This window comes from Procambarus clarkii, chromosome 43 (genome assembly GCF_040958095.1).
Source record: "Procambarus clarkii isolate CNS0578487 chromosome 43, FALCON_Pclarkii_2.0, whole genome shotgun sequence".
Taxonomy (NCBI): domain Eukaryota; kingdom Metazoa; phylum Arthropoda; class Malacostraca; order Decapoda; family Cambaridae; genus Procambarus; species Procambarus clarkii.
In genome coordinates this window covers 32086276-32113668 of record NC_091192.1, presented here as the reverse complement: position 1 = coordinate 32113668, position 27393 = coordinate 32086276, and the positions used below count along the sequence as shown (strand labels likewise).

At 46.2% G+C, this 27393-nt stretch overlaps 1 protein-coding gene across 3 annotated transcripts in view; it reads right to left on the bottom strand.

The window, feature by feature from the left end:
* Positions 1-27393, bottom strand: part of Pka-R2 (cAMP-dependent protein kinase type II regulatory subunit) — a 342071-nt gene that overhangs the window by 124402 nt on the left and 190276 nt on the right. The gene's annotated exons all lie outside the window — the stretch shown is intronic.

Genomic DNA, 27393 nt, shown 5'->3' with positions numbered 1-27393 from the left:
AACCTATCCTCTGCCCAATATAACCTATCCTCTGCCCAACATAATCTATCCTCTGCCCAACATAACCTATCCTCTGCCCAACATAATCTATCCTCTGCCCAACATAATCTATCCTCTGCCCAACATAACCTATCCTCTGCCCAACATAACCTATCCTCTGCCCAACATAATCTATCCTCTGCCCAACATAATCTATCCTCTGCCCAACATAACCTATCCTCTGCCCAATATAACCTATCCTCTGCCCAACATAATCTATCCTCTGCCCAACATAACCTATCCTCTGCCCAACATAATCTATCCTCTGCCCAACATAATCTATCCTCTGCCCAACATAACCTATCCTCTGCCCAACATAACCTATCCTCTGCCCAACATAATCTATCCTCTGCCCAACATAATCTATCCTCTGCCCAACATAACCTATCCTCTGCCCAACATAACCTATCCTCTGCCCAACATAATCTATCCTCTGCCCAACATAACCTATCCTCTGCCCAACATAACCTATCCTCTGCCCAACATAATCTATCCTCTGCCCAACATATCCTATCCTCTGCCCAACATAACCTATCCTCTGCCCAACATAATCTATCCTCTGCCCAACATAATCTATCCTCTGCCCAACATAATCTATCCTCTGCCCAACATAACCTATCCTCTGCCCAATATAACCTATCCTCTGCCCAACATAATCTATCCTCTGCCCAACATAATCTATCCTCTGCCCAACATAATCTATCCTCTGCCCAACATAATCTATCCTCTGCCCAACATAATCTATCCTCTGCCCAACATAACCTAGTTCCAACCTAACCTAGTAGTAGTAGACATCCATCAGTCTCAGGAGACTATGGAGTTGCGCTCTGGTTGTCGGTCTGAGTGACCTCTCCAGGGCGCAAAGCCAGGGTAGGTTGATACGAAGGAGAAGCTGTTACCCATGCACCAGGTCCCCCCCCCCCCTCTCCACGGCGCCAAAAGTCTCCAATGGAAAGGCAGTCGCAAATACGATTGGTTCCAGCGCCGTCGCAGGAACTGTGAGCTCCGGAGTTGACCTGGAAGGTGGTGAAAGAAGGCACACAGGGACTCCAACCCCGGAGACCGCCGTGGTCGGGGCGGGAGAAGAACCACCCCAGCAAGGGCAAGAACGACCCCAGCCTCCTGAAGCAGAGCCTGGAGCCCCGGGAGGTGGACGGCCCGGTCCCGCACCTACGGGTTCCTGACAGTGATCGTCACAGCCCTCTTCCACCCGAGGCCCGCCTCCTTCATGACCCAGCACAAGGAAGAAGAAGAATTATTAATACAGCAGTTATTATTATAATAATATAATTAATTAATATTATCACTCTTCCTTCTGCTTGGTCTTGAAGGAAGTCCAACCTAAGTCCAACATAACCTAACCTCTGCTCAACATAACCTATCCTCTGCCCAACATAACCTATCCTCTGCCCAACATAACCTATCCTCTGCCCAACATAACCTCCTCTAGGCCTAACGCAGCATATATATGTACTATATTAATCTAAAGAATAATATTATTAAACACAAAATAAGTTGGGACTAAGATAGTCCAGGTTATTTTACTCCTACACCTGGAGCATACCTGCAGTGAGTTTCGAGAGTTCTTCTGCTGCCCGGGGCCCAGGCTCGACTTGGGATAACTTGGTCCAACAGGCTGTTGCTTGAGGCGGCCCGTTCCTTGTGAACAGTTTCATATAGGATAAAAACTCAATTTAAATTCTGCAGTCAATAAACTATATTATAGTTTAGCTCCATGACTATAGGCCTCCATGTCTTAGCCTGGATGATGACACAATAGGCCTATATAGCGGAAAGGTTTGTACAAGTTCACACACACACATATATATATATATATATATATATATATATATATATATATATATATATATATATATATATATATATATTGTGACGATAATCTCCTTCAAGAGATTGAGCCTGCTCTTCCCTCCACAATTACGTCGTTGTGGTTATATAAAACTACTATGGAAGAAATGTCCAACAACGACAACAACACCAGCAAGGCTTGCCAGAGCGCAAAACGTTGCAGCCAGAGACACCTGTTCAGACTCAAACCACCAAACTACTCGTTGATCGCTACCGGCCCCGCTGATTGGTCGCCGGTCTGGCTGCACCTGCACTCGCCCCCCCATACTACTTGATGTCTGGGGTCGCCACGACCTCAGACCTCAGAATGTTCAGTGCTTTCGTAGTTATCACTCCTCCCGGCTAGACGTTAGCGTGTACTGAGAGAGGTGATAGCTTAAAGCCAATATTCCAGCACCTCCCATTTACTTTTGTGTTGCACTTCTTGTTATTTTATCTTAACGTAACTTTTCATTGTGTCATTTAATTATTCTTATTATTTTGATTGATTGATTTTATTATAAGAATTTGTTTGTCCATTTTTTCATGTTTTGATTAATTAACGTAATTAAAATTTCATTGTTAAAATTTACTTGTGTTTTGTGTGTCTTCTCCTTACCTTACCACAGACGAAGTTCCAGTTTTTTCTTTTTTTTTATAACTATGTGACGAGGCCATACCCCTAGCCTTAAACAGCCGAACACCAACGCGTTACCGTCACAAGTTATATGGGGGCCTGTCCTAGGAGCTTCACTCAGGTACTGGTGCCAAGTGGTAATTTATGGTAAGCGTATTTAACTTTGTTAACGTAGCTTTACTATTTTTCATTCAATTTCATTTTTTATAAGGTGCGGTGTATTGTGCATTACGAGAGTAACATATAGTGAAGGTGAGACAACTTTGGATTACGTGGTGACTGTAGGCCGCAGTCATACTCTTAATTGGTCATCTCTCCCTCCGTGTTATTACTCGTGTTTACCATCTATGTCCCTTGAATATTTCTCATTCTGACAGATCATCATATTGGTACCCTGGTACTGTGGTCTGCCCCGGGTCAAGAGTACCCAATCTTCTGCAATCTGACTGTAGGAGGACAAAGAGGGCCATAGTTCCTCTAGCTCGAACTTTAGTTGCTGAGTTGGGACCTCAGCAGCAGTTCTCGTCACCAGTTGACACCTCGCACCCCTACACGTCAGTCAGAGATGATGATACATACAACGGTAGGGAATTAGCTTATTTTTTCAGAGCACAAAAGTTCGCTAATTCTGTAAGTATCATATTAAATTCAGTAGGAAAAACTTGCTTTATGTCCTATAGAGACGTGGCAAGGTATGCCTACATCCTTGGACTACCCATTTTACTTTTGAAGCATTTAACTGTTTCATTTGTTTTCGAAACTCTGTTTCATTTGTTAGTAGGATTTTCTTGCCCTTATCCTCTTACATGAGTACCGGGTACAAGATTTCCTGCGCCCTTGATTTAATTTAATCATTTAATATCTTTTTCTTAACTTTAATTGTTAAAGATCTCACAGGATAAGTACCAGTTGCCACGTTGTCCTGTTTCTGACATTCACTATTGAATATTCGTGTACCTTTATTTGCTAATTTCACCATGTTTCGTCTCCAAGCTTTCCGTACAAATCCAGCAGGTGAAATAGGGACTTTAAGTCGTGCCAAGAAGACTGAATTACAAACTCTTGCACATGAGTATCAACTAGAAGTTCCCTACCAAGCCAACAAAAATGACCTACACAACCTGTTGCTGGATTACTATTTAGAGCAAGGTAAGATAGACTCTGAAACTCATGAAACTTACTATATTGCAGGAAAAACTGATTTGGCAACGATGAAACTCCAATTGGAACTGGCCAAGATTGAACGTGAGCAGCAAAGGGAAGCCCGCGAACAGCAAAGGGAAGCAGCTGCCATACGAAGGGAAGAACAAGAACGAGAAATCACCCTCAGAGAACGCGAAGCTGCCTTGAGGAGAGAAGAACACGAACGTGGACTCGCCCTCCACGAACGTGAGGTCTCCTTGCTCCATGAACGTGAGAGAGTACAGCTTGAAACAAAACAACGCGAGTTGGAAATACAACGCGAACATGACAAGCAACAAGCGACTCTGGCTCTAGAGTGTCGTCAACGCGAAATCGCCTTGGAAACTTCACACTTCACTCAACGCCAGCAAGCTACTGCCAATCTTCCCGTCAGTTTTAATATATCACATGCAAGTAAGTTAATGCCATCCTTTGTAGAAGCAGAAGTTGATGTGTTCTTTACCACCTTTGAAACCCTTGCTAATCAACTCAGTTGGCCTGTCGACCAATGGGCCACACTTCTCAGAGTCCATCTTACAGGTAGAGCTGCAGTCACACTCAGTACTTTGGCGTCTGAGAATGACTACTACACTCTGAAACAAGCAGTGTTGGACGCCTACCTACTTTCCACCGAAAGTTATAGAAGGAAATTCCGTGACCACCTGAAGGCAAGTACCACTACCTTCCTCGAGTTTGCTAACACGAAACGGAGGTATTTCATGAAATGGCTGGAAGCAGCACATGTCTCTACTTTTACAGAACTCGTCAACCTGATGCTTGTTGAAGAATTCTTGAGACGTGTGCCACCTCCTGTCCGCCTCTACTTAGCAGATAAAGAAGAAACCGACTACCTGAAGTGTGCTAAGTCGGCTGACACTTACAGCCTCATCCACCGGCTGACACCTGAACCATCCTCCAGTAAGAAGTCGTGGTACAGTTACGAGAAGGTGAGCCCCGATCAAGCTGGTTCACAACTGTACTGCAAGTATTGTAGACTCTATGGACATACCATAGACAAGTGTGGTAAGTCTCAATACAAGGGAACCACTGACCAACAAAGACCCAAACCAACTCCTCCTAAGTCCGGTAAGCCTGTGATGAATGTTGGTGTTGATGTTAATGATCTTTCTCTTTTCAGTAACCACCTGTATACTGGAACTGTCTCTGCCAACGGTTCAAATCCGGAGGGACGTTTCAAATTGAAGATCTTGAGGGACACAGCGGCTCTACAATCGATCATCTTGAAGTCGGCTGTGCCCAACATCGTCTACACCGGAGAAACCGTCTTCATCACTGACCTCACTGCTACCACTCCATACCCTCTCGCCAGAGTCCACCTGGATTGTCCCTACGTGAACGGGGAAGTCCAAGTCGCCGTCAGGGAAAAGCCTTTTCCCATGCCTGGAGTGCAACTTCTCCTAGGCAACGACTTGGCAGAAGACCTGCAACCGACCAACCTGATCGTCATGGACAAACCCCAGGTGTGTAACTCTGTGCCAATAAACCCTATTCTAGAGTATGTTCCAGCAGAGGTTCAAGAGAGTGATGAAGTTTCTCCTCCGGTTCTCGTGACCACCCGTGCACAAGCCGCACGTCCACAGCCAGCTGACTCTACTGCTACCGCTGTCCCTCAAGACCCTCAGAAACTACCCCCGCATCTGACCAAGTTGGAGTTCCGTAAGTTGCAGAGGGAAGATCTTACTTTAACACCATTGTTTTTCCAGGCTGAGACTCAACCCGACAGTATTCCTGGGTTCTTCCTAGAGAACGACTTGCTCTACCGCAGATATAGACCCAGTAAACTGAAGGAGGAGGACGATTGGGCCAACATCGAACAACTTGTGATTCCCACCAGCCTGCGGCCCACTATTCTACACCTGGCCCACGGAGCATTCTCCCACTACGGCTTCAACAAGACTTACCATGGGATTCGTCAAGACTACTACTGGCCAGGTATGGTAAATAACGTCAAACAGTACGTAAAACAGTGTCATACATGTCAGATGGCAGGCAAACCGAACGTCTCCATTCCCAGAGCACCACTGATTCCCATACAGGTGCCTGCGGAACCTTTCCACAGACTCATAATAGACTGTGTTGGTCCTTTACCTCGGACCAGTTCAGGTAACGCCTACATCCTAACCATCCTGTGTCCTACCACCAGATTTCCCATAGCAGTTCCAGTGAAGAACATCACGGCTGCTACGGTTATAAAACATCTATTGAAGATCTTCACTCAATACGGATTTCCCAGGGAGATTCAAAGTGACTGTGGTACCAACTTCACCAGTGATCTCTTCAAAAGGACACTGGAGGAGTTCAACATCAAACAGGTATTGTCCAGCCCCTATCATCCTGCTTCACAGGGTTCTCTTGAACGTAGTCATCAGACCATCAAAGCACTCTTGAAAAAGTTTTGTAGTGAAACCTCAAAGGATTGGGATAAGCAGATTGACCTAATAATGTGTATTTTCAAAAGTCTCCCCAATGAGTCCCTAGGAGTATCTCCTTATGAGATGCTCTACGGCCGTAAGTGCCGTACTCCCCTTAAGGCTTTCAAAGACTCTCTCAGAGATGCCACCTTCAGTGAGCATCAGAATGTGCCCCAGTTTCTTCAAAACCTTCAACACATTCTAGAGAGAGTCCACCGCTTTGCCCATGATAATCTATTGAAAGCCCAGGTGAGAATGAAGACTCATTACGACCAGACCAGCAAAGTAAGAAAATTCAAGCCGGGAGACTTCGTCCTTGCCTATTTCCCTATCCCAGGTTCACCTTTACAAAACAGATTTTCAGGACCCTACTGCGTCAAAGAGTGCAGGAATAATAACAACTACGTGATAGAGACTCCAGATAGGCGGCGGAAGACCCAGCTGTGCCACGTCAACCTCCTGAAGCAATATAATGGTACTCCTCCCACTGTCTTGACTAATTGTTCTACCTTCACAGAACCCTACATCCACAGTGAGACCTTCCCAGCTTCTCCTCCCGAAAGCACTGACAAGGAGTCAGCGCTTTCTAATTCCGAAATCCTTAATGATCTTCCCAAATGCTTTCAGGATAATAATCGTGCTCCTTTGCCCTCTTCTAATTCCACTCTCACCTCGTCAGATAAGCCCTTCATCCTCCATGTCGACGCCAATGGTACCGACGTTGGTGGTGTCGTGATGCAGCAACGAGGCGAGAAGAATACACCTGTCAGCGACTACTGCTACAAGGATCTACGGAACAATTGGCAAGGAGCTACTCTTCCTCATCCTGAAGCTTCAGCACTTCACTCCACACCTGAAAAGTGCTCGGTCCACCATCAACACGGACCACACCACCCTACACCTCCTGCAGCACGCCCACTTCTCATCTCAACGTCTTCTACTATGGGCTTGCTAACTGCAGAAATTCAACCTGGAGACACGCTATACCAAGAGTCTGACAACATCTTAGCCCATGATCTCTCCAGAGTTTATGAAGTAGAAGCGACTCCATCCATTACTCCACCACATAACGACGTACTTCTTCCAGAACCGCAGGCTTCGGGGGAGAGTTGTGACGATAATCTCCTTCAAGAGATTGAGCCTGCTCTTCCCTCCACAATTACGTCGTTGTGGTTATATAAAACTACTATGGAAGAAATGTCCAACAACGACAACAACACCAGCAAGGCTTGCCAGAGCGCAAAACGTTGCAGCCAGAGACACCTGTTCAGACTCAAACCACCAAACTACTCGTTGATCGCTACCGGCCCCGCTGATTGGTCGCCGGTCTGGCTGCACCTGCACTCGCCCCCCCATACTACTTGATGTCTGGGGTCGCCACGACCTCAGACCTCAGAATGTTCAGTGCTTTCGTAGTTATCACTCCTCCCAGCTAGACGTTAGCGTGTACTGAGAGAGGTGATAGCTTAAAGCCAATATTCCAGCACCTCCCATTTACTTTTGTGTTGCACTTCTTGTTATTTTATCTTAACGTAACTTTTCATTGTGTCATTTAATTATTCTTATTATTTTGATTGATTGATTTTATTATAAGAATTTGTTTGTCCATTTTTTCATGTTTTGATTAATTAACGTAATTAAAATTTCATTGTTAAAATTTACTTGTGTTTTGTGTGTCTTCTCCTTACCTTACCACAGACGAAGTTCCAGTTTTTTCTTTTTTTTTATAACTATGTGACGAGGCCATACCCCTAGCCTTAAACAGCCGAACACCAACGCGTTACCGTCACAATATATATATATATATTTATATAGATATATATATATATATATATATATATATATATATATATATATATATATATATGTCGTACCTAGTAGCCAGAACGTCGTATTCGGCTTACTATGCAAGGCCCGATTTGCCTAATAAGCCAAGTTTTCCTGAATTAATATATATTCTCTAATTTTTTTCTTATGAAATGATAAAGCTACCCATTTCATTATGTATGAGGTCAATTTTTTTGTATTGGAGTTAAAATTAACGTAGATATATGACCGAACCTAACCAACCCTACCTAACCTAACCTAATCTATCTTTATAGGTTAGGTTAGGTTAGGTAGCCGAAAAAGTTAGGTTAGGTTAGGTTAGGTAGGTTAGGTAGTCGAAAAACAATTAATTCATGAAAACTTGGCTTATTAGGCAAATTGGGCCTTGCATAGTAGGCTGAGAAGTGCGTTCTGGCTACTAGGTACGACATATATATATATATATATATACTCACATAATTGTACTTGAGGAGGAGTGAGTTTCTGCTCTTTGGTCTCGTCTGTGAACATCTAATCAACTGGTGTACAGTGCCAGAGTCTAGCGGCTTCAAATTATATCTACATTTGAAACTGTGTGGAGCACTAGATATGTTTGTGTTCTAAGCTTCAGCGCCTGGCCCTGTACAGGTAGGGAAGCTGAAGAACTCCCGGAACCCTCTTCAGGTATGTTCCAGGTACGTGGATTCAACATTCAATGCTGCACGTGTATGGAGTGTATGCACTCAATCTCAACTATGTAATTTACATTCCCAAGGTTCAGTTTGACACACGAAGCCTCCAGGTGTGCCTGAACTACCTTTATCAGTATGTTTCTATATGTCGATTCCTCCGAGTATTTGGAATATCGGGATCATTTAACTCCTCTTCCGTATCTCCTCGAGTAGTGTGAACTTCAATTCCTCGGGTGAATCCTTGTAACTCATTCACCTCAGCTCTGAGGCCAGCTTGCCGACATATTTCTCAGCTTTCACCCGTTTCTGTATTTACCAGAGTGAATGCTCGATAGTGGCGCTGCATGTTATATAACTTGTCTGACGTATATGGCGAATGTTGTTGTGAAAGAATGCATTCCAGTGGTATTAGCTGCATACATACAGCTGTATCTTTAATTATCCTCTTTAACTTTGACAGCTACGCTTTCTCTGTGGTCAGATGGGAAAACGTTTTGGAATTCTCAGTTGAGCTCCTCACACACTTCCTTATTATTCACTGTGTATCTTCTTCTTGAGGTTATCTTGAGATGATTTCGGGGCTTTAGTGTCCCCGAGGCCCGGTCCTCGACCAGGCCTCCACCCCCAGGAAGCAGCCCGTGACAGCTGACAAACACCCAGGTACTTATTTTACCTCTAGGTAACAGGGGCATAGGGTGAAAGAAACTCTGCCCATTGTTTCTCGCCGTCGCCTGGGATCGAACCCAGGACCACAGGATCACAAGTCCAGCGTGCTGTCCGCTCGGCCGACCTGCTCCCCCGGTGTAGGTAAATGTTTTATCCTTAATGTCACTCCCTGTGTGCAAGTGCATACTCACCTAGGTGGGCTTCCAGGGGTCGAGCTATAGCTACTAAGCCCCAGCCTCTCGAGCATGCACAAATAAGGTAAATACACACACACAGTGAAGGAGAGATACACGGTGGGCTTCCAGGGGTCGAGCTATAGCTACTAAGCCCCAGCCTCTCGAGCATGCACAAATAAGGTAAATACACACACAGTGAAGGAGAGATACACGAGATAAATCCCGCCAGCCACCGGAGCAGCCGCGAGAATAGCAAGCAAGACGGACCGTATAAATCTAAGCGAGCCAGAAGCCAGGAAGGGACTCGGCCAGGCCGGACACAGCCCCCAGCTCACCTTGTTCTCCATTCACCCCACAACAGCACCCTTCCCCCGCCCCCCAGTCCTCTCAACACACATACCCCATCCACCATTTAGCTCCCACACCCCCATACACACCTATAACTCCTCCACATCTATTTCTTCCCTCCCCTTACTTCCAGAACCTTCCCCCCCCCCCCGGAGCCGGTTGGCCGAGCGGACAGCTCGCTGGACTTGTGATCCTGTGGTCCTGGGTTCGATCCCAGGCGCCGGCGAGAAACAATGGGCAGAGTTTCTTTCACCCTATACCCCCTGTTACCTAGCAGTAAATAGGTACCTGGGTGTTAGTCAGCTGTCACGGGCTGCTTCCTGGGGGTGGAGGCCTGGTCGAGGACCGGGCCGCGGGGACACTAAAAAGCCCCGAAATCATCTCAAGATAACCTCAAGATAACCCCTTACCCTGGATCTGCCCCTGGAGAGGGTTATCTTGAGATAATTTCGGAGCTTAGCGTCCCCGCGGCCCGGTCCTCGATCAGGCCTCCTTTTTTTTTTACACACCCCTAGGAAGCAGCCCGTAGCAGCTGTCTAACTCCCAGGTACCTATTTACTGCTAGGTAACAGGAGGAATCAGGGTGAAAGAAACATTTTTCCCCATTTGTCTCTGCCTCCACCGGGGATCGAACCCGGGACCTCAGGACTACGAATCCGAAGCGCTGTCCACCCAGCTGTACGGGTCCCCCCCCCCATCTCTGCACCATCACCACTCCACCATCTCCATAACACCTCTATGCGCCACAAGCCCCTATCCCAGGGGCGCATGGTACATCGTCGCAAGATATCCTCCTATCCCAGAGGTTATTCACTCACCACTCGAGTGAAGTATTTGCGCCCCCTATCCCAGGGGCGCTCAAATCATCGAAAGGAATCCCAACCACACACACACCCCTCCCTACTGCTATCCTCCCCACACCAGCTATCCTCTATCCTTTCCCCTTAACTCCCCCACACAGACCATAACAGAAGCTTTAAGGTGTGGTTTCATGATAGCCAATCACCTGGAGCGAGGTTCTGACGTCACTCTCCAGGGGTGTGTACAGCGGTCGCTCTTTGAACTATCCCAGGGGGGCGGGGGGGGGATACACCCCCCCTGCGTCTAGGTGTATACACTCTCAGAGGTTAGTTACACCACTCTGCTCGGTGAACGTACACACACTTTACTTCTGGACATGTTCAGGGAGTAAGTGATACGTGCTGGTTGGTCAGTATGGTATTGTGGTGGCCTTAATAACCCTCCAGAGGTTGATAGGTCTTTAATAACCCTCCAGAGGTTGATAGGTCTTTAATAACCCTCCAGAGGTTGATAGGTCTTAATAACCCTCCAGAGGTTGATAGGTCTTAATACCCCTCCAGAGGTTGATAGGTCTTAATACCCCTCCAAAGGTTGATAGGTCTTAATACCCCTCCAAAGGTTGATAGGTCTTAATACCCCTCCAGAGGTTGATAGGTCTTAATACCCCTCCAAAGTTTGATAGGTCTTAATACCCCTCCAGAGGTTGATAGGTCTTAATACCCCTCCAAAGGTTGATAGGCCTTAATAACCCTCCAGAGGTTGGTAGGTCTTAATACCCCTCCAGAGGTTGGTAGGTCTTAATACCCCTCCAGAGGTTGATAGGTCTTAATACCCCTCCAGAGGTTGATAGGTCTTAATAACCCTCCAGAGGTTGATAGGTCTTAATACCCCTCCAGAGGTTGTTAGGTCTTAATACCCCTCCAGAGGATGGTAGGTCTTAATACCCCTCCAGAGGATGGTAGGTCTTAATACCCCTCCAGAGGATGGTAGGTCTTAATACCCCTCCAGAGGTTGATAGGTCTTAATAACCCTCCTGAGGTTGATAGGTCTTAATAACCCTCCAGAGGTTGATAGGTCTTTAATAACCCTCCAGAGGTTGTTAGGTCTTAATAACCCTCCAGAGGTTGATGGGTCTTAATAACCCTCCAGAGGTTGATAGGTCTTAATAACCCTCCTGAGGTTGATAGGTCTTAATAACCCTCCAGAGGTTGTTAGGTCTTAATACCCCTCCAGAGGATGGTAGGTCTTAATACCCCTCCAGAGGATGGTAGGTCTTAATACCCCTCCAGAGGATGGTAGGTCTTAATACCCCTCCAGAGGTTGATAGGTCTTAATAACCCTGCTGAGGTTGATAGGTCTTAATAACCCTCCAGAGGTTGATAGGTCTTAATACCCCTCCAGAGGTTGTTAGGTCTTAATACCCCTCCAGAGGATGGTAGGTCTTAATACCCCTCCAGAGGATGGTAGGTCTTAATACCCCTCCAGAGGATGGTAGGTCTTAATACCCCTCCAGAGGTTGATAGGTCTTAATAACCCTCCTGAGGTTGATAGGTCTTAATAACCCTCCAGAGGTTGATAGGTCTTTAATAACCCTCCAGAGGTTGTTAGGTCTTAATAACCCTCCAGAGGTTGATGGGTCTTAATAACCCTCCAGAGGTTGATAGGTCTTAATAACCCTCCTGAGGTTGATAGGTCTTAATAACCCTCCAGAGGTTGATAGGTCTTTAATAACCCTCCAGAGGTTGTTAGGTCTTAATAACCCTCCAGAGGTTGATGGGTCTTAATAACCCTCCAGAGGTTGTTAGGTCTTAATAACCCTCCAGAGGTTGATAGGTCTTAATAACCCTCCTGAGGTTGATAGGTCTTAATACCCCTCCAGAGGTTGATAGGTCTTAATAACCCTCCTGAGGTTGATAGGTCTTAATACCCCTCCAGAGGTTGGTAGGTCTTAATACCCCTCCAGAGGTTGATAGGTCTTAATAACCCTCCAGAGGTTGATAGGTCTTAATACCCCTCCAGACGTTGATAGTCTTAATAACCCTCCAGAGGTTGATAGGCCTTAACAACCCTCCAGAGGTTGATAGGCCTTAACAACCCTCCAAAAGGTTGATAGAACTTAACAAAACATGGCCACTTCAGACATACAATTCAATTTTGGATTGACTGAGATTGAAAATCAATGATAAACAGCGAATTTAGTGTGAACTAGTGAGAGTAGTGATGCGCCTTTAAGTATATGTGACTTAGGGGAGAAAGGAATATATAATTGATGCGCTACTGAGGCCAAGAGTATCATTTACGGTGTTATAAATAAGTCAATGTGCGCATAAGTAGTTTTGAATATAATATAATTTATATATCAATGGTATTATTTATATAACAATGGTATTAATATATCAGCCCATCCTCATGTTTAGAGAGTACTTATAGTTACAGTGTGGACAATTAGATAGTAGAATTTGGTACTATTTACTTTTGTAGAGTCCCCCCCCCAAAAAAATAAAAAGCTAAGAACTAAACTTAAATTGTGCTAGGCCTGGTATAGGACATATATATGTACTATATTGGGCCTCATATAGCGTGTATTAGGCCTAGGAAGGTTAGGTTATATTAGCAAAATGCAAAATCTTTTCCGGGTTTGTTCTAAATGTCCACTACGTCAATATATGTACGGTGGTCTAAACAGGAGGATGGCTTGCATTTTATATACTATATATATATATATATATATATATATATATATATATATATATATATATATATATATATATATATATATGTATATATATATATATATATATATATATATATATATATATATATATATGTATATATATATATATGTCGTACCTAATAGCCAGAACGCACTTCTCAGCCTACTATTCAAGGCCCGATTTGCCTAATAAGCCAAGTTTTCATTAATTAATGTTTTTTCGTCTACCTAACCTACCTAACCTAACCTAACCTAGCTTTTTTTGGCTACCTAACCTAACCTTACCTATAAATATAGGTTAGGTTAGGTTAGGTAGGGTTGGTTAGGTTCGGTCATATATCTACGTTAATTTTAACTCCAATAAAAAAAAATTGACCTCATACATAGAGAAAAGGGTTGCTTTATCATTTCATAAGAAAAAAATTATAGTAAATATATTAATTCAGGAAAACTTGGCTTATTAGGCAAATCGGGCCTTGAATAGTAGGCTGAGAAGTGAGTTCTGGCTACTAGGTACGACATATATATATATATATATATATATATATATATATATATATATATATATATATATATATATATATATATATATATATATATATATATATAATGACGACATAATATAAAAAATATTCGTGGCGAGGAGCGAGGGTGGAGAGGAGCGTAATACCGTGACTATGGGGCCGTAGTCAGTGTATGAGGTGACTGCCTCGTACGGGCCAGTAGCAGGTGTGGCCCGTGTGGGTCAAGAGGGCCCCACTGCAGGTGACGTGATGCAGGTGTGGGTGTGGGTAGTGTTGGGCAGTCCTCGAGTCTCGTGAGCACATCACGTTCACTTGGGTTGGTTGTGGAGTGAAATTCCGTCGAGGGCAATCTCCCCTATCTCTGTGTCGGCGAGTACCCTGCTCATGGGGTTCTTGTTGAGAGACCCCTGGCCAAGAGACCCCCTGGCCAGGAGACGCCTTGGCCAAGAGACCCTCTGGCCAAGAGACCCCTGGCCAGGAGACCCCCTGGCCAAGAGACCCCTGGCCAAGAGACCCCTGGCCAGGAGACCCCTGGCCAGGAGACCCCTGGCCAGGAGACCCCCTGGCCAAGAGACCCCTGGCCAAGAAACAAGAGAGAAGTGGCCAATTACCCGCAGCTGTTGGAGCTTATTTGAGAAAACTATAAATTCCTCTAATCGTGTGGGAGGCGCATTGGGGCGTGGCCTCGTTAGTGGTAATTTGTAAACCGGTATTTATCAAGCATTTACGCTACCCCTTACGAAACCTGTACATCTTTCTTCAATCATGGCGGCTCTGTTTACATATATTAAAGAGTTTACGAGCGCCGAAGCGCTACGAGGTTGTTTATAACAATAATAACCTTGGGTTGTGAAGTTTCCGAGCTCGTAAACTGTTTAATAAATCCTTAATGAAGATGAATCGGTTTCGTAAGTGCGTAAATACTTGATGACTGCTGACCCAGGTCATAAGTGCACTTGTATGTTGGTATCTACGGTGTAGCGAGGGCTAGCTTCTTATGCCGCCGCTTCCTTGTACTTGTTGTGTTATAACTCAATTATTCTGACTCACGAATTGTTTGTCGAGTCTGAGCTTAGAGTTGTGGATGGAGGCGGGGCTCCTGGCTGGCATTCAGGTCTCGTTATTAGTTGTGGCGCGCTCAAGGGCAAGTATTATATATATATGATGGCACTAACTCACATGTGGAGTTGGTGGTGTGACAGGAGGGCGAGGCCGGCCTGGAGGTCAACATGTTGTGTTTACTAGTTGTGTTTACTAGTTGTGTTTTGCGGGGGTTGAGCTTTGCTCTTTCGGCCCGCCTCTCAACTGTCAATCAACTGTTTACTAACTACTTTTTTTTTTTTCCCCCACCCCACACACACACCCACCCACACCCCAGGAAGCAGCCCGTGACAGCTGACTAACTCCCAGGTACCTATTTACTGCTAGGTAACAGGGGCACTTAGGGTGAAAGAAACTTTGCCCATTTGTTTCTGCCTCGTGCGGGAATCGAACCCGCGCCACAGAATTACGAGTCCTGCGCACTATCCACCAGGCTACGAGGCCCCTTAAGTGTGTGTGTGTGTGTGTGTGTGTGTGTGTGTGTGTGTGTGTGTGTGTGTGTGTGTGTGTGTGTGTGTGTGCGTGCGTGTGTGTGTGTGTGTGTGTGGGTGTAACACTGTGGAACTATGGAACAGTTTACCCGGTGTCGCAATAGAGGCGGGAACACTCATCACTTCAAGCGCGGGTTAGACATGTGTGAATGTGTGTGAGGAAGGTGGATTTTCCTCAGCCAGTCGTGCACACTCAACATGCAGAATGGCTCGTGCATGTTATCAACAGCGTTATGTGAGGTTGTGTCACCACCGTGTTCAACATCCCCACCGGGATAGCTGCTTGCATTTGTAGTCTAGATATAGCATGATGGTCAGCATGGGGTGTGGGGGAGGATCACGGGGCAACCTTACTGCACTTGTCCATGGCCACGGGTGATCGCCGCCATTTTAGGATGGCGGGAATTGGCCCAGACCCATGTGGCAGGCGAGGCTACAGGGACCTGACGACCAAGGCCGGGAGAACGCCCGTGACACTCACCAGTGACCTCACGCTAACACTGGCAGCAACCAATCACATGATAGGTCAAGGCAGAAGCTATATTTCGATTGGTGCGTTCATACCGACGTTCGGTGAAGCCAGCCGAACGATCTTCTCGCTCACGGAGCACTGAATCTTCTCGCCGTGAGCCAGAAGAATCATTCGCTGGGCGGCCGTGGCGTCTGCTACACGGGAGATCCTCCACCAGCCACGCGGACCTCCACTTCTCACTGTATTCAGTCTATCGAAGCAATTGCGAGGGTAGTTGTGGTGTTTGTGTGGTCACGTGACCCCGCGCTGTAGAGCAGAGAACAGCCGTAATACAGAGAACATCTGTAATGTTTACAGGAGCTCCAGCAACATCGTCAGTAGTTTCCTGCCGTGTATAGCAGGGAGAGCGAGGAGCCCAAGTCACCGGCGGCCGCAGCGAAGGGTCGTGTGACTGAAGGAGGGTGTGAGGGCTTGCTGTCAACGGATGTACGTATTCACTCATTTTGTGTAGCAATTATCTGACAGTGATGGCGGCCCACGAGGCAGTTTGATGCCCTTGCACACACCTGGGAGAGGTCAGCAGTGGGATCAGAGAGACCGGAGAGACTCTGAGCTCAACCACGTGTACCCAGCATGACGAATCTCACGAGTGCCGCTAAGCACCTGAACGGGATTATTTCACCACCGGCAGCTACACCACCGGCAGCTACACCCCCGGCAGCTACACCCACGGCAGCTACACCCCCGGCAGCTACACCCCCGGCAGCTACACCCCCGGCAGCTACTCCCCCGGCAGCTACACCCCCGGCAGCTACACCACCGGCAGCTACACCACCGGCAGCTACACCCCCGGCAGCTACACCCCCGGCAGCTACACCCCCGGCAGCTACACCACCGGCAGCTACACCACCGGCAGCTACACCCCCGGCAGCTACACCCCCGGCAGCTACACCCCCGGCAGCTACACCCCCGGCAGCTACACCACCGGCAGCTACACCACCGGCAGCTACACCCCCGGCAGCTACACCACCGGCAGCTACACCACCGGCAGCTACACCCCCGGCAGCTACACCCCCGGCAGCTACACCACCGGCAGCTACACCACCGGCAGCTACACCCCCGGCAGCTACACCACCGGCAGCTACACCACCTGTCGGAAAATCCGACACCATTTTATAATCATACAGATAATAGCTGTATTGTATAAACAAGTTACCCATAGAAAACGTAACTTGTAGTGGAATTACCGTCTATAGAAAACGGGATATCATTACCACATACTATTATAAATCACCACCTATTATGGTGGGAATTATTCTTAAATACATTAGTCTTTGGACTTTACCATCATAAAAACATCTTATATAAATTAACTTAATTATCAATATTAAAGTAGAGTAAATGTGACCCTTCTATCACTTTCTGACATTTGGACAATGTAGGCCAGGCGTCAGTGGGGAAGGAGGGCAGCCATTATTGTTGATACTAGACCAGAGGCTCACACGGGAGCAAATTCGGCTCCTGTTAATTTTACTTGGACGAAGTGTTATGGAAACCAAAGGTGTACCATTATCACACGCTGTCAACAAATTCAAGTTAAGTGTTCTTTCCGAAACCCATGTATCTTTCATTTATGGCCATTAATGTCATTATATAGGGTGACCCTGTTAGAACGCGACATAGCCTCAAACTAAAGGTAATTAAGCCAGGTCTTCATGTTCCATGTATAGTGTTTTCTCTGATATAGCTTGTCATATATAGAATCTGGCTTTACAGCTAGCGCCCTTTTGACAGGTCAAGACGAGGAAGCAAGATTTTGTGCACCAGTTACTGGGGGATGAAAGCTACCTCAAAGAGGATAATTTGGTGTCTACACCCTAGTTATACCTGGTGGACTAACCTGCTGTACTATAAGATAAGGAACCTTTTCAATGTATGTAGTTACTGTAGTTTGATTGGCTGCATATATATAAATTTAATAAACCCCCCTAATGTGTAGAGGATCGATTTGTGAGATTATGAGATTATTGCAGAAATACAGTCCACTTATCATTATACAAATTGCTATCGAAGTATATAAATTAACGTAAATATAAATTCATATAAATTAAATAAATATAAATCTCACAGGTCGGTTCCCACACCACCGGCAGCTACACCACCGGCAGCTACACCACCGGCAGCTACACCCCCGGCAGCTACACCACCGGCAGCTACACCACCGGCAGCTACACCCCCGGCAGCTACAACACCGGCAGCTACACCACCGGCAGCTACACCCCCGGCAGCTACACCACCGGCAGCTACACCACCGGCAGCTACACCCCCGGCAGCTACAACACCGGCAGCTACACCACCGGCAGCTACACCCCCGGCAGGAGAGTTTATTGTGTGTGCGTGTAACGTGATCTCCCGAGTAACCGCACTCATGTAATCCCTTTTAACTGCAGCAGTGACAGGAAGCTGTTAGTGTAGTCACAAACGTGGTGATAAGGTAGGGTCCCTCACCACGGCCCTCACACCCATCGTTGTGTGGGCGTGAGTTACGTGTCGCCCTTGTTATCTTAGTGTATAATGCTTCCTAAAGAGAATCCCAGCAGCGCATATCTTGGATTAAGTGTAATAAAAGTTACTTAATTACACATGGTCGTATCTATGAACCTTTTCTCTATGGTCGTATCTATGAACCTATATATATTTATATATATGGCGCCCCTATATATATATATATATGTGGCGCCCCCCGCCCCTCACGGAGCCTAATCCAGGCCAGCACTACATCAAACAAATGTTGGCGTGAACAGAGTCGCTAAATCCCTGCCTAAATACCAGTTGAAATAGACATGACCAATACTCTGGCAGAGTTCATTTGGCTTGTGTGTTGTTGTTGCTGTAGACTCTTCACACCACAATACCCGCCTGTGAGGTGTGGGCCAGCCTGCACCTGACGGCTCAGCAGGCAGAGGTGCTGGTGTGGGAGGAGCTTGGGCGAGTATGTCGTAGAGACGGTATGAAAAAGTTAATGGAATGAATCCTTTTCTAAGCTTGCGAGTAAGCCGGACGACTCAAACAGAAAACGGGAAAGTACGTCATTTTGGTGAGTCGATTTAATTTCAAATTACGTCCAAATTTGGCCATAGTGCGCATACGGGCGAAAAGTGACGTTGCAGACGATGAGTCACAATAACGTGGCTGAAGTATGTTGACCAGACCACACACTAGAAGTTGAAGGGACGACGACGTTTCGGTCCGTCCTGGATCATTCTCAAGTCGATTGTCTGAAGAAAAGTGACGTTATTTTTAAGAGGACGGGTTGGCTTCGTATGGGCCAATAGGCCTCCTGTGCTTTCCTGTATTCTCATGTTCGTATTGTTTGATAGGCGTATGACCTATAAAAGGTCCGAGATAAGAGTAATATATTTATAACATAATTCCGACCCCCTTTGCCGGACTGAAGGGTTCTAAGGGTTATATTTTACATGTGATCGTATTCACATAACGCGAAAAAAGTAATACTATTTACTTCAGCACTTTTACTGCCTGTTTGTAACTCCCAGATGTAATAATTATCATCAAAACATAACATCATATGAGAGCCAAGTCAATACCAGACAACAACCACTATAAACTTTAAACTAAATAAATTAGGAAAAAAAAAGAGAGATAAGATTATTTAACAAGCCACCAACCACAAATGGTCAAGAGGGCCAATGATATTCTTCAAGATACATTAGGCAGATGTTGATTGGACGAGGGCTGGCCAGTTGGACCACACGAGAGCGAGGCAGAGGTAATGTTACCCAGTATACTGCTGCAGTGGGGGGGGGGGGGGCCTGTTCAAGTTCAAGCTCAAGTATGTTTATTGAGACAAGAAAAAAATACATCTCAAAGGGATAGAGTAGCTTAGGCAATTTCTACCTCCCCGGGTAGAAATAGCCTAAGGATACTGCCTAATAGCCTAAGAAATAGCCTAATACGACCATTCTAGGAGTCCTCGAGGAACTGGGCCTTCAGGTCCCGGGAGACCGAGTGCGGGTGGAGGCGCCTTGAGAGGCCTCAACTATGTGTACGAACCAACACTAGGTGAACAACCTGTGTTACTGTGTAGAACACAGACACACCTGTGACTACGTGCAAATGGGAGATACGCGGGTGTACGACCTGTTCCTATTTCTTAATTTGCAGTTTTTTTGTTCCATTTCTATACTAATGGAGACATTTATTACCTACTCTTTGCCAGGCTTCTACCAATTAGGTAGAGACCGGTATAAGGGAAGGCAGCTGGGGTATAAGGGAAGGCAGCTAGGGGGTATAAGGGAAGGCAGCTAGGGGGTATAAGGGAAGGCAGCTAGGGGGTATAAGGGAAGGCAGCTAGGGGGTATAAGGGAAGGCAGCTAGGGGTATAAGGGAAGGCAGCTAGGGGGTATAAGGGAAGGCAGCTAGGGGGTATAAGGGAAGGCAGCTAGGGGGTATAAGGGAAGGCAGCTAGGGGGTATAAGGGAAGGCAGCAAGGGAAAGAGAAAATCATCTGGATTGTAGACATCAAACTTCCTGCCAGAAGCATACATTAATACGATAACAACAGCGCCGTAAGCAAAGGTATAATGATATTGTTGGAACCTAAACAGGCAAGCCTAAAGATCGCTGTACACAGCCAATGTACACCCTAACTGGCATCAACATGCATGAAACCCTCTGTGAGAGAGAGAGAGAGAGAGAGAGAGAGAGAGAGAGAGAGAGAGAGAGAGAGAGAGAGAGAGAGAGAGAGAGAGAGAGAGAGAGAGAGAGAGAGAGAGAGACGAAAAGAAAATGTACAATTAGTAGATTCACACGGCACGTTTCCTCTCGACATCTGGGCTATGACAATGGACTGACATATCACAAAGATCAAGCACTTGAGACTCTCCCGAAGAGATAAGATTGTTGTACACATTACCGAGAAGCATAGATAAACCAGGCAATAATTGGCCAGGTCGATCGCACCATAATTAGTGTTAATTAGTGTACAAGTCCTAGTTAAGTCCAATTAGGTTATGATGGGTTAGATTGACTTTAAGTTTATCGAAATAATAAATTACATCCCAAAAAGAGTAGAGTTGCTTAGTCTACTTCTACCCCTGGTAGACCAACGGTGACGTAGAGCGAGCCACACGTTTCTCAGGTCTTAGACCCTGTTACGGACCCGGATTCAGCGTCCGAGCCTGGAGCAGTGACAAACACGCCATCTGTGGGTCAGCTCCCGAAACCCCCGCCAAACGAACGACGACACCTAGTGAGGACAGCGTGTACTGGCCTCGAGGACCAGTTTCCAGTCTGGTTCAGCGCTCAACACCGCCGCTCCTGACCTCTGGTGAGGTGGTACTCCGACGACAGCGCCATCTAGGGAGTGGATATGTCGGGCGTTTGTATCTGAGCCTGTGAGTGTGGTGTATTAGTGTCCCGGTTATTAATGACGTGTCTGCTTACAGAGCCGACCTGGGACCACTGTGTTGAAGGTGGAGTCAGTCTACCCGAGGCAGCCAGTCTCCATACTGTGAAGTTTGCTGCAGCTGTTGTGACGTCGTCCCCCCGGAAGAACACTGTGGTGTGTTAAGCCTGCCAGTGGAGTGGCAGTGGAAGGATTTACCCGGGACCGACGGTTGGAGACGATAATCCACTGGGGTATTGAGGACAGGAGGGTGATTGGTGATATCACACGAGACTCCTGTCTAGGGCGTACCCCTTTTATCGTTCGTGGAGTGGCCGTACCAGCCTTGGTGGCTCTGTACCTGCCAGCAGACCTGCTGGACGTGTGGTTGACGGCCTCCACGACGGTGCCCCCAGTGGACCTGTGTTGTGGCTGACCTGTGGCCAGGGTAGACTCGGTGTTCTCAGAGGACACGTCTTGAGGCCACGAAGAATGCACCGCGGACTCAGCACCTAGCTTCGAGGATCCATAGTCTCCAGCAGAAGACTACAGTGTTGATCCCCTTTTGTAAAGTGTTAATACCCCTCCCCCTTGTGTACGTTTTACTATTATATATATTTATGGTGATGGTACTATTATATTATATTAAGTTTTTGCCTTTATTTCCCTTCCCCTTTTAGTTACTTGCGTCACGGATCGCATCCCTTGAAAGCCTCTACTGGCTTGGGGCCGGATATATATATCTTCCTCTAACTACATCAGAGTAAGAACCCCGTTGCGTCCCGAGAGGGCCGTAACAGACCCTACTCTATCAAGACCCAGAACACCCCCCGTTTTCTAAAGCCATGGTTGCGTAAGACATCGTGCCCAGAACCCACTGGCGCTCGCCTCATTATTATTCAGATCAGGTAAACCTAAAATTACCTTCCAGCATCGCAAATTCTCCTTGATATTGCCCTTTGGTGAGTAGTGGTACCTGGCTGGTATTGGGGGAGGGGGTGGTACCTGGCTGGTATTGGGGGAGGGGGTGGTACCTGGCTGGTATTGGGGGAGGGAGGGAGAGAGAGAGAGAGAGAGAGAGAGAGAGAGAGAGAGAGAGAGAGAGAGAGAGAGAGAGAGAGAGAGAAAGAGGCACAGACAGGTGAGGTACCTTGACCACCTCACCTGCTGGAGGTGGTCAAGGCGCCAACGAAGGACATCCTTCTGCTCAACAACAGAAACCTTCACAAACTACTTTTCCTGGTTGTACTGAAGTATACCTCAAGTTTGTTGTGGAAGTCGTGTTGCTCCCCAAGCCTGGTCTGGGGCGAGGCTTGACCTGTGATAACTGAGTCTAACAGACTGTTGCTTGGAGCCACTGGTTCATGACCGCCTAGAATAGTGCTCTGAGGACACAGTCTCGCCATCTGGCTGTTACAGCTGACAACTGGGGCCAGAGCTCATTAATAACAAGTCAAGTGGGGCCAGATAAGGTCAGTCCAAGACTGTTACACAACTGTGCACACCAACTGCCCCTTTCACTCTCCACTACCACCTCTAGCTAGCTTAACTGGTCCTCCCTATCGAAGCCGGTAAATGATGTCCCAATTCCCAAAATTAATAACCTTCCAGTAGTCAGAAACTATGGACTAGTGACTACCAATTACGACCGAAAGTTGTGAGCGCAGTTGTAGACACCCCGGACACACCCTTACTGAATTCAAGACTCGTGGCTTAACTACTCAACCACCGCCTGAGACTGGAATGAGTGACAGAGGGCCAGGTACAGGATATTTATCCTCGGGAATATCCACGAAAATCAATGATTGGATAATTTCAAGTGCCAGTTATCTCTGTCTTTATGAGTTAACATTCTCATAATAAATGAGCATTTACCTTCCTCTTGCTGAGGTGGACAATATTTTCCTCTTGTTGTGGTGGACAATACCTTCCTCTTGTTGTGGTGGACAATACCTTCCTCTTGTTGTGGTGGACAATATCTTCCTCTTGTTGTGGTGGACAATATTTTCCTCTTGTTGTGGTGGACAATACTTTCCTCCTCTTGTTGTGGTGGACAATATCTTCCTCTTGTTGTGGTGGACAATACCTTCCTCTTGTTGTGGTGGACAATATCTTCCTCTTGTTGTGGTGGACAATATTTTCCTCTTGTTGTGGTGGACAATACTTTCCTCCTCTTGTTGTGGTGGACAATATCTTCCTCTTGTTGTGGTGGACAATACCTTCCTCTTGTTGTGTGGTGGACAATACCTTCCTCTTACTGTGTGGTGGACAATATCTTCCTCTTGTTGTGTGGTGGACAATATCTTCCTCTTGTTGTGTGGTGGACAATACCTTCCTCTTACTGTATGGTGGACAATATCTTCCTCTTGTTGTGTGGTGGACAATATCTTCCTCTTGTTGTGTGGTGGACAATACCTTCCTCTTACTGTATGGTGGACAATACCTTCCTCTTACTGTGTGGTGGACAATACCTTCCTCTTACTGTGTGGTGGACAATATCTTCCTCTTGTTGTGTGGTGGACAATATCTTCCTCTTGTTGTGTGGTGGACAATACCTTCCTCTTACTGTATGGTGGACAATACCTTCCTCTTACTGTGTGGTGGACAATACCTTCCTCTTACTGTATGGTGGACAATACCTTCCTCTTACTGTGTGGTGGACAATACCTTCCTCTTACTGTGTGGTGGACAATACCTTCCTCTTACTGTGTGGTGGACAATACCTTCCTCTTACTGTGTGGTGGACAATACCTTCCTCTTACTGTGTGGTGGACAATACCTTCCTCTTACTGTGTGGTGGACAATACCTTCCTCTTGTTGTGTGGTGGACAATACCTTCCTCTTGTTGTGTGGTGGACAATACCTTCCTCTTACTGTGTGGTGGACAATACCTTCCTCTTACTGTATGGTGGACAATATCTTCCTCTTGTTGTGTGGTGGACAATATCTTCCTCTTGTTGTGTGGTGGACAATATCTTCCTCTTGTTGTGTGGTGGACAATACCTTCCTCTTACTGTGTGGTGGACAATACCTTCCTCTTACTGTGTGGTGGACAATACCTTCCTCTTGTTGTGTGGTGGACAATACCTTCCTCTTGTTGTGGTGGACAATACCTTCCTCTTGTTGTGTGGTGGACAATACCTTCCTCTTGTTGTGGTGGACAATATCTTCCTCTTGTTGTGGTGGACAATACCTTCCTCTTGTTGTGTGGTGGACAATATCTTCCTCTTGTTGTGGTGGACAATACCTTCCTCTTGTTGTGGTGGACAATATCTTCCTCTTGTTGTGGTGGACAATACCTTCCTCTTGTTGTGTGGTGGACAATATCTTCCTCTTGTTGTGGTGGACAATACCTTCCTCTTGTTGTGTGGTGGACAATATCTTCCTCTTGTTGTGTGGTGGACAATATCTTCCTCTTACTGTGTGGTGGACAATATCTTCCTCTTGTTGTGTGGTGGACAATATCTTCCTCTTGTTGTGGTGGACAATACCTTCCTCTTACTGTGTGGTGGACAATACCTTCCTCTTACTGTGTGGTGGACAATACCTTCCTCTTGTTGTGTGGTGGACAATATCTTCCTCTTGTTGTGTGGTGGACAATATCTTCCTCTTGTTGTGGTGGACAATATCTTCCTCTTGTTGTGGTGGACAATACCTTCCTCTTGTTGTGTGGTGGACAATACCTTCCTCTTGTTGTGTGGTGGACAATATCTTCCTCTTGTTGTTGTTTGGTGGACAATACCTTCCTCTTGTTGTGGTGGACAATATCTTCCTCTTGTTGTGTGGTGGACAATACCTTCCTCTTGTTGTGTGGTGGACAATACCTTCCTCTTGTTGTGGTGGACAATATCTTCCTCTTGTTGTGTGGTGGACAATACCTTCCTCTTGTTGTGTGGTGGACAATACCTTCCTCTTACTGTGTGGTGGACAATACCTTCCTCTTGTTGTGGTGGACAATATCTTCCTCTTGTTGTGTGGTGGACAATACCTTCCTCTTGTTGTGTGGTGGACAATATCTTCCTCTTGTTGTTGTTTGGTGGACAATACCTTCCTCTTGTTGTGTGGTGGACAATACCTTCCTCTTGTTGTGGTGGACAATACCTTCCTCTTGTTGTGTGGTGGACAATACCTTCCTCTTGTTGTGGTGGACAATATCTTCCTCTTGTTGTGGTGGACAATACCTTCCTCTTGTTGTGGTGGACAATATCTTCCTCTTGTTGTGTGGTGGACAATACCTTCCTCTTGCTGTGTGGTGGACAATACCTTCCTCTTGTTGTGGTGGACAATACCTTCCTCTTACTGTGTGGTGGACAATACCTTCCTCTTACTGTGTGGTGGACAATACCTTCCTCTTGCTGTGTGGTGGACAATACCTTCCTCTTGTTGTGTGGTGGACAATATCTTCCTCTTGTTGTGGTGGACAATACCTTCCTCTTGTTGTGGTGGACAATACCTTCCTCTTACTGTGTGGTGGACAATACCTTCCTCTTACTGTGTGGTGGACAATACCTTCCTCTTGCTGTGTGGTGGACAATACCTTCCTCTTGTTGTGTGGTGGACAATACCTTCCTCTTGTTGTGGTGGACAATACCTTCCTCTTACTGTGTGGTGGACAATACCTTCCTCTTACTGTGTGGTGGACAATACCTTCCTCTTGCTGTGTGGTGGACAATACCTTCCTCTTGTTGTGGTGGACAATACCTTCCTCTTACTGTGTGGTGGACAATATAGGTTTAAGAAAGGTCGCTCTGTTGTTCATCACTTACAAATTACACCACTCACTAAAGTGATGTAAGTGAAGTCATTAATTACATCACTAAACTCAAATTCCTAAACTTTTTTATATAAATGTTTATACAGTATACGAGAGTTAGTTTACACAAAATTGCAATAAGTTATTTACCAAAGATAAAGTCATACATAGACGCGATAAAGCACCTAAATTATTGGGATCGTCTCAAAGCTCTCCAAATGTACTCACTAGAAAGGAGACGAGAGAGATACCAAATAATATACACCTGGAAAATACTGGAGGGCCAAGTACCAAATCTACACAGTAAAATAACAACGTACTGGAGTGAACGATATGGAAGAAAATGCAGAATAGAACCAGTGAAGAGCAGAGGTGCCATAGGCACAATCAGAGAACACTGTATAAACATCAGAGGTCCGCGGTTGTTCAACGTCCTCCCAGCAAGCATAAGAAATATTGCCGGAACAACCGTGGACATCTTCAAGAGGAAACTAAATAGTTTCCTCCAAGGAGTACTGGACCAACCGGGCTGTGGTGGGTATGTGGGCCTGCGGGCCGCTCCAAGCAACAGCCTGGTGGACCAAACTCTCACAAGTCAAGCCTGGCCTCGGGCCGGGCTTGGCGAGTAGAAGAACTCCCAGAACCCCATCAACCAGGTATCAACCAGGTATCATTGTACCCCCCCCCCCTACCCTTTTCTACCTACCCTACCCTTTTACCCAATTTCTGGACAAGGAAAAGTACAGAACAGAACAAGACACATGGCTAGTCTTACTGGTTTGGTCAAAGCTCTCAAGGTTGCTTACTTTGTAGACAAGCAGAAGACAGCTCCCTAATATAAGACAGTGAGCCATCAACACCTCATGTTGGCCGTGCTAATATCTAGACTCTAGATCTCAGAGAGAGAGAGAGAGAGAGAGATAAGGTGCAACATTGCAAGACAAGCCGAATAAGGAGGAAGGGAAGGCAGGTGAACGATTGTACAGCCAGCTGTGACACTCTCCTCACCTACACTTACTGGCAGATCATCTGGTATACTCAATACCATACACCCATACACTCACCCAAGGTAGACGATTCACCCATACACTCACCCAAGGTAGACGATTCACCCATACACTCACCCAAGGTAGACGATTCACCCATACACTCACCCAAGGTAGACGATTCACCCATACACTCACCCAAGGTAGACCATACACCCATACACTCACCCAAGATACACATAAGGTGTGCCCATATCAACACATCCTCAACAGGTATCAGATAATAATTATCACCTCTAAAGGGTGAGTCGACAACTAT